The 8,918-nt window shown below is 40.5% G+C and overlaps 1 pseudogene; it reads left to right on the top strand.

The window, feature by feature from the left end:
- Positions 1-5,382: 5,382 nt before the first annotated feature.
- Positions 5,383-5,780, top strand: LOC130026818 (fatty acid-binding protein 5-like; annotated as a pseudogene).
- Positions 5,781-8,918: the final 3,138 nt, after the last annotated feature.

Below are 8,918 nucleotides of genomic sequence, written 5' to 3'. Positions count from 1 at the left end.
GTGAAACACGGAAGCGATAGCACTCAACCAAAGCGATAGCACAGCGGGTAAGGCGTCTGCCTTGCACGCAGCCAACATGGCCGGTCGACCGAGTTCGATTCCTCCGCCCCTCTCGGAGAGCCCGGCAAGCTACCGAGAGTATTCGATATGCCAGACACAGTAACAACAAAAGTCTCCAATGGAGACGTTACTGGGCCCGCTCGAGCAAATCGACGATCAACGGGAGGGCCTTTACTTCACTTACTTTACTTAGTGAAACACCATGAGGTACAGTTGTAGACTTACAAATTTTTGTGCTTGGGTGTCCGTTGTACAATGATCGAATACCCATCCCTTCACCAGTGCCCATTTCCCACCACCACGGATCCCAGTATCCCTCCCTCACCCCAGCCCCCATCCCACTCTGCCTCTGTGGCAGGGCATTCCCTTTTGTTCTCTCTCTCCTTTTGGGTGCTGTGGTTTGCAAAAGAGGCATTGAGTGGTTGACTCTTGCAGAGAGGAGAGTCCTCACATCCTCCAAACTATAAAGCCTTGGGCCAGACTATTCTACTTTTTCCTGACCCCAGAAAATCCTTCTAAGTTGGGGTGGGGGGAGGAAGGAAAGAAGGGCCACAAATTTGTGAAGTTTTGATTATTGTGGAATTTGCTTTTCACATATTCCAGGCACATGAATATGTGGAATTGCTGGATCATAATGTTATGCCTAACTTATTGAGGGCTCAGTAAATTGCTTTGCACCATTGCTCAACCTATTGACCAAACCACTTTGCATTTCCCTTGCCATAAGTGACAGTTACTTTCTCTCCATATCCACAGCAACACTCATTATTTTTTCAGTTTTTGAATCATAACTATTGTAGCAGGGATGAGGTGGTATCTCTTCGTAGTTCATTGCAGAAATTATTTTTGCTTATTTATCACATCTTATTTTGCAATGATTTTAATGCCTCTTGTAGGGTTTCATTGGTTTTATTATAAAAATTTTAAACACATTAAATTTAAATAATCCACAAAAGAACAAAGTTTTGAGAACAAGACAACTGGGTGAGAAGCTTTGAATATCACAGCGCTCTTTATTGAGGGTGAAATGGTACAGGTTATGGAAGGCAATGCAACTACCTCCACTTCCTCCCCTTTCAGGATTGACAAATTCTGGGAATCCTTAGATTATCTTTCTCTAAGAAGTTCCACAGACGTTATTTCTAACAATAATATTAGAAAGGATTGATGATATCAATCACAGTGGAAAACAAAACTTTATTTTCCTTCTCTCTCTTTCTCTCTCTCTCTCTCTCTCTCTCTCTGGTTTGCTTATATAAGAAATAGGGGTATGGGACAAGATAATCTCTCTCTCTTTTTTCTTTTTGGGTCACACTCAGCGATGCTAAGAGATTACTACTGGCTCTGCACTCAGGAATTAGTCCTGGCGGTGCTGGGGGGACTGTATGGGATACCAGGGGATCGAACCTGGGTTGGCTATGTGCAAAGCAAATGCCCTACCTGCTGTGCTATCGCTCCAGCCAAGGACAAGATAATCTCTTGGTGTTGGTAAAGGTAAAGGCCCTCCCGTTGATCGTCGATTTGCTCGAGCGGGCCCAGTAACGTCTCCATTGGAGACTTTGTTGTTACTGTGTCTGGCATATCGAATACTCTCGGTAGCTTGCCAGGCTCTCCGAGAGGGGTGGAGGAATCGAACTCGGGTCAGCCATGTTGGCCGCTTGTAAGGCGAACGTCCTACCGCTGTGCTATCGCTCCAGCCCGGTGTTGTTTCTAATTATTTAAAAATATGCTTAAATGTAGGCTTGCTCTTCTTGTTCTCTCTTGAATATGTATCTCACTTGCTGGTCTCTATGCTTCTTTGCTTGGTTATTTCCACCCTGGAGTAGTCTGTGTTCATTCTTGAACACATATTTTTCCTCTTTCTCTCCCCTCACATCTTCCTAAACAAGTTTCATTCAGCAAAATCTACCTTGTATCAATTTTTTTAAAAAAGTATACTTACATATAAAAAATGTGTTTGACAAATCTAACAGCCTTTCAAGGTAAAACACTCAATAAAATAGGATTAAAAAGGAACATCCTCAGAATAAAAGGCACTGGTGATAAACCTACAGCTAATATCATGTTAAATGGGAAACATTTGAAAGCCGCTCCCATAAAATAAGGTAATTATGAGTTAAGGGGCCCACTTTCACCACCTTCTGTTCACCTTAATTACAGCCATAGCAATTAAGAATAAATTAATTAAAGGTATCCAAATTGGGAAGTAGCATATATGTCAGATAATATTATTTTACATGTAGTTTCTAAGATTCTAGGCAAACATGTAACTGTGGCCATTGACATCATAAATCTCTCAAGAGACACTTTAATTATGCTTTGTATTATTCTTTGGGGGTGACAATGGGTTTTTGAGGGGCAACTGAACTAATTTTCCATTTTTGGTCTGATCTTGAAATTTAATCCCGCCAAAAAAATGTAATCTCAGTGTTATTCTAGCCTTTTCTGTGATAATGTTACAGACTAGCAGATTAAAACAGGCTTTTATTCTGCTTCCTTGCTTTTTAGATAGTTAGTGAATGAGGCCTATAAGATGTAGCCCAAAATCATACTCGGCCCCCACCCCCTGTGACCCTCATAAATAGACCAATGCTCATCTCAGGAGCAGACTAAGTAATTTTTGCATTTTTGTGGTATGTTGTTTCACAGAAAATAAAAAAAAAATCTTACAATCCACAAGAAGTTACAATGATAGAAGGTCAAGGGGACCCTGAATTTTGCCAGCAGAAAAGTGAACCAACCAGAAGGGAAAAAGGTGTCCAGAAGGGTGGAACAGAGATATTGAAATGGCAGAAATGGGGACATCTTTCAAACAAGGACCTAGAATACCAGAGTGAAAAAAAAAAAACCAGGAAAGCAAAATTCAAAATGTGGATAGAAAGTATAATAAAACATTAATGGATACAATCTAGGTGTACACTTTAAAATTCTTTTCACTTTGGGGTCAAAGAGATAGTACAGGGGGGAAGGTGCTTTCTTTGCAAGCAGCTAGTGCCTGCTCACTGGGGTTGGGTCCCTCAAAATTCTTTCAACACTGCTATATATTTCAACTTTTCAGAATAAAGTGTCACGTGCAGAATGAGCAGACTGAATTTATGATTAGATCAATACAGACATGAAAAAGTGTTTGGGCTCAGCAGCAAGCAAATAGATCCAAGTTAAACATTAAAGACCGTTGATCTCTGGCTGCTCGTGCCACACCTCCTCGGGTGGTCTCAGACCCAGAGGCAACAACCAAGTGCAGGGCAGGTAGCTAACGCAACTGCTACCTCTACTGAAGGGCCACCCTGCTTACCTCTGCAGAGTGGGCTGTTAGCCCTAAGTTTTACTAAGCTTGTAATGTGGACATACACAGACCAGGTAATGCAATATGAATTCACAAATACCAGTTTCCTGGTTTTGATTTTGATCAAAGCAGAGAAAATGGACCATACTCAGAAGCTTTTGGGTTAGAACGATCAGTTAGAATGATCACGATCATCCTGTTGTTCGTCGATTGCCTCTATGCCAAATAACAGTAACAATGATGGGTCTCACTCTCCTAACCCTTCAGTTAGAATTCCCACGTTTTTCCTTAAGATGTGAAAAACAAGGCCAGAAATAACTCTGCTCTTGATGGTATTTTTCTTGTATTCCTCTGTCTTCTCTGACTGCTAAGCCAACCATGTGATGAGGGGTTGTATTGCTATTAGAGGGCTGTGGGCATGGGATGACTTTTGCTTTGGGTGCTTTCTGGGCTGATTCTAATGGTGCTTTTGGCTTAACTCTGTTATATGTATTGACTTATGGTGTGTAGAAAATAGGGTCCTTTTTCTACCTTAGGTTTTGTTGGATTGATTTGCCCTCATTCTTGACCAAATTCATTTAAATGTTTGTGACTTTGAATTGACAATGAATTCTTAAAGTTAACACCACAGGCACAAGCAACCCAAGTTAAAAATAGATGCATTGGACTTCATTTGCATTTTCTGTGCTTTAGAGGATATTATCAAGAGAATGAAAGGATAACCCAAGGAATGGGAGAAAATAAGTCTAATATGAGATTCTACAGAATCTAAAATACTGTTTTAAAAATGTGTGTGTCTGTGTGTGTATGAGAGAGAAAGAGAGAGAGAAGGAAAGTGCCTGCCACATAGACTGTTGTGGGGGAGGGAACTAGGGATATTGATGGTGGGAAATGTGCACTGGTGGAGGGATGGGTGCTGGAACATTGTATGACTGAAATTTGACCATGAACAGCTTTGTAAATGTGTATCTTATAGTAATTTAATTTATTTCTTTTAAATAATGTTTTATTGGTACACATACTCCTTGCTGTGATGCATTTAAAAAAAAATTTTATTAGCGAAACACCATGAGGTACAGTTAGACTTACAAATTTTTGTGCGTGGGTTTCAGTTACACAGTGATCGAGTACCCATCCCTCCACCAGTGCCCATTCCCCACCACCACTAATCCCAGTATTCCTCCCACCTTCCATATCCCCCCCCAACCTTGCCTCTTTGGTAGGGCATTCCCTTTTGTTCTCTCTTTCCTTTTGGGTGCTGTGGTTTAAAAAAGAGGCATTGAGTGGCAATAATGTTCGGTCTATAATCTACTTTCAGCATGCTTCTCCCATCCTGGGAGAATCCTCCCAACACCCTTTATTTGGTGCTCCCTTCTCTATCTGAGCTGCCTTTTCCCCTAGCGTGTGCGGCTGGCCTCCAAACCATGGAGTAAACCTCCTGGTACTTATCTCGGCTATTCTTGGGTGCACGGATGTGGTGAGATAAGGATCCTCCTTTGTTGCTGGTGGGAATGCTGACTGGTTCAGCCCTTTTGGAAAACAGTATGGACGATTCTCAAAAAATCAGAAATTGAGCTCCCATTTGACCCAGCAATACCACTCCTGGGAATATATCCCAGAGAGGCAAAAAAGTATAGTCGAAGTGACATCTGCACTTGTTTGTTCATTGCAGCACTCTTTACAATAGCCAGAATCTGGAAAAAAACCTGAGTACCCGAGAACAGATGACTGGTTAAGAAACTTTGGTACATCTACACAATGGAATACTATGTAACTGTTAGAAAAAAATGAAGTCATGAAATTTACATACAAGTAATCATGGAACGTATCATGCTAAGCGAAATGACTCAGGAAGAGAGGGACAGACCTAGAAAGATTGCACTCAACTGGGGAACATAAAGTAATTTAATTTAGAAAAAATTAAAGAACCTCTCCAGAAGTTTAAAAAAGAAAAGAAAAGAGACTGCATCTGGCCTCACTCTGCTACCTATACCCGGTCATCCCAAGAACCCTTTGCTCATCCACCAATGCCCACCATGGCCAGCATTCAGGATCTGGTAGGAAGATGACACTTGGTGGACAGAAAAAAGTTTTGACAAATATTTGAAGGAACTAGAAGTGTGACTCGCTCTTCAAAAAATGGTGTAATGGCCAAGCTAGAGTGTGTCATTATTTTAGCTGGCAATAATCTCGCTGTAAAAACTGAGAGCTTTTTGAAAACAACACAGTTTTCATGTAATCTGGGAGAGAAGTTTGAGGAAACGGATGCCAGAAAAACTCAGGCTGTCTGCAGTTTTATGGATGGCGTATTGGTTTAACACCAGAAATGGGATGGAAAGAAAAGCACAGTTAAAGATTGAAAAATGGAAAGTTAGTGGTGGAATGCATTACAAAGAATATCACCTGCACTCATGTCTATGAAAAAGTTGAATAAAATCTTTTTGGACTGAAATTATCTTCAAGGATTAACAAGCTTGGTTCAATGAGCAAATAAATCTCCAGGCTGTTTTTTTCTTCTTTTTTAAAATTTTTTAAAAATTTTATTTCCCGGGGCTGGAGTGATAGCACAGCGGGTAGGGTGTTTGCCTTGCACGCAGCCGACCCGAGTTCGATTCCCAGCATCCCATATGGTCCCCCGAGCACCGCCAGGAGTAATTTCTGAGTGTATGAGCCAGGAATAACCCCTGTGCATCGCTGGGTGTGACCCAAAAAGCAAAAAAAAATTTATTTCCCCCTAACACTTTATATACCACTATGTTTTACAAAGTTGTTCATGATGATTTGTTATTACAGACATTAAATATTATAACACCAATTCCACCACCATTGCACCTTCCCATCACCATTATTTCCACTTTTCCCAACCATTCTTTAAGCCCGCTCTGATAGCAGGCCCTCAATAAATTATTTTATATTGATTGTTATAATTTGCTAAAAGAATGCCCAAAAACTGTTTCTTTAGAAGAAAGTTGGTGAAAGTTGCTTTTTCTCACCACGTAGCCATTAAGTCCTTTTATAAGACATTACTAAGATGTTGTTATAGGTTGTGTTTCTTTTTCTTCATTAGTCTGTGATCTTTATCACAAATATTTTGCATGAATCTATTTTAAAATATTGGTTTACTCTACCAAGAAACTCCTGAAAACAATAGGCTTGTATAGTAAAGTTGCAGGCTATAAAATCAATACCTAAAAGTCCATGGCTTTCCTATACGCAAACAGTAAGAGAGAAGAAAGCTACATGAAAAAAACAATCCTGTTCACAATTGTACCCCAGAAAATCAAGTACCTAGGAATCAGCTTAACTTAGGAAATGAAAGGCCTGTACAAAGAAAACTACAAAAGGCAACTTCATGAAATAAAAGAGGACATGAGGAAATGGAAAGATATTCCCTGCTCATGGATTGGGTGAAATAACATTGTCAAAATGGTAATACTTCCCAAAGCATTGTACAAATTCAATGTGATCCCCTAATGATACCCATGACATTCTTCAAAGAATTGGAGCAAACACTCCTGAAACTCATATGGAACGATAAGCCCCCATGAATAGCTAAAGCAATTCTTGGGAAAAAGAAAAAAGGGGGAATCAACCTCCCTAACTTCAAACTCTACTACAAAGCAGTAATAATTAAAACAGCATGGTACTGGAACAAAGGCAGAGCTGAAGACCAATACAACAATGCTGAATATACTGACATCTCCCCCCAAACATATGATCATCTAATCTTTGACAAGGGAGCAAGAAACGTGAAGTGGAGCAAGGAAAGCCTCTTTAACAAATTGTGCTGGCAAAACTGAACAGCTACATGCAAAAAATGGGTTCAGATCTCTGCCTAACACCATGTGCAAAAGTAAGATCAAAATGGATTAAAGACCTCAACATCAGACCGGAATCCATAAGGTACATTGAAGAAAAGCTTGGCAAAACCCTCCACGACATTGAAGCTAACGGTATCTTCAAAGATGTCACTCCACTGGCCAAGCAAGTGAAAACAGAGATAGACAAATGGGACTATCTTAAACTAAGAAGCTTCTGCACCTCAAAAGAAACAGTGACTAAAATACAAAGACAGTCTACAGAATGGGAAAGGATATTCGCCCAATACCCATCCAACAAGGGGTTGATATCAAGGATATACAAACTACTGGTTGAACTCCACAAGAAGAAAACATCCAACCCCATCAAAAAATGGGGTGACGAAATGAACAGAAACTTTCTCAAAGAAGATATTAGAAATTGAGCTCCCTTTTGACCCAGCAATATCACTCCTGGGAATATATCCCAGAGAGGCAAAAAAGTATAGTCAAAGTGACATCTGCACTTGTTTGTTCATTGCAGCACTCTTTACAATAGCCAGAAACTAGAAGAAACCTGAATGCCCAAGAACAGATGACTGGTTAAAGAAACTTTGGTACATCTACACAATGGAGTACTATGTAGCTGTTAGAAAAGATGAAGTCATAAAATTTACATACAAGTGGTACTACATGGAAAGTATCATGCTAAGTGAAATGAGTCAGAAAGACAGGGACAGACATAGAAATATTGCATTCGACGGGGGAACAAAAAGTAACAAAATAGGAGACTAACACCCAAGAATAGCGGAGATAAGTACCAGGAGGTTTCCTTCATGGCTTGGAGGCCAGCCACACATGCTAGGGGAAATGGCAGCTCAGATAGAGAAGGGAGCACCAAATCAGGGATGTTGGGAGGATCCTCCCAGTATGGGAGATGCATGCTGAAAGTAGACTATAGACTGAACATGATTGCCACTCAATGCCTCTTTTGCAAACCATAGCACCCAAGAGGAGAGAGAGAACAAAAGGTAATGCCCAGCCACAGAGGTGGAGTGGGCTGGGGGGGCTGGGGGGTGGAAGGGATACTAGGATTAGTGGTGGTGGGAAATGGGCACTGGTGGAGGGATGGGTACTTGATCACTGTATAACTGAAATCCAAGCACAAAAATTTGTAAGTCTACAACTGTTCCTCATGTACTAATAAAAATTAAAAAATAATATATTTGGTTTGGGTTCCAAAAAAATATTGGTTTAATCAGGATCATTGTTTTGATTAACAAATAAATGTGCTTGTAGTTAAAAAAAAAAGACTTTACAAAGAACACTTACAACTCAATAGTTAAAAAATCAACAACCCAATTAAAACTGAGCAAAGGATTTGAAATTTGAATAAGAATTTCATCACTTGATCACTTGATCACTTGACTTCCTGTTAATCGTCGATTTGCTCGAGCGGGCGCCAGTAACGTCTCCATTTGTTCCTGTTGCATGCTAGTGTAGCCCAATGGCGTCTGTTCGCTCTAGGAACACGAAGAGTCTCAAACCCATCGTTCATGATCTTGATGAAGAAGTCTGACCATCTGGTAGGTGGGTGGTCACGTGGTCTTTTGACATCCTGTGGAATCCAGTCGGTAACAGCTCTAGTCCAGCGGTCATCTTTAAATCTCATTACATGTCCAGCCCATCTGATTTTCGATGCCTTGGCAAACGAGACAGCGTCCCTGATTCTTGATCGTCAACGGAGGTCGGAACTCCGGATTCTTTCTCTCATT

Source organism: Sorex fumeus, unplaced genomic scaffold, assembly GCF_029834395.1.
Source record: "Sorex fumeus unplaced genomic scaffold, SorFum_2.1 ptg000035l, whole genome shotgun sequence".
Taxonomy (NCBI): Eukaryota; Metazoa; Chordata; class Mammalia; order Eulipotyphla; family Soricidae; genus Sorex; species Sorex fumeus.
The sequence above is the reverse complement of the archived record's forward strand: the minus strand, read 5'-3'. Positions and strand labels throughout refer to the sequence as shown.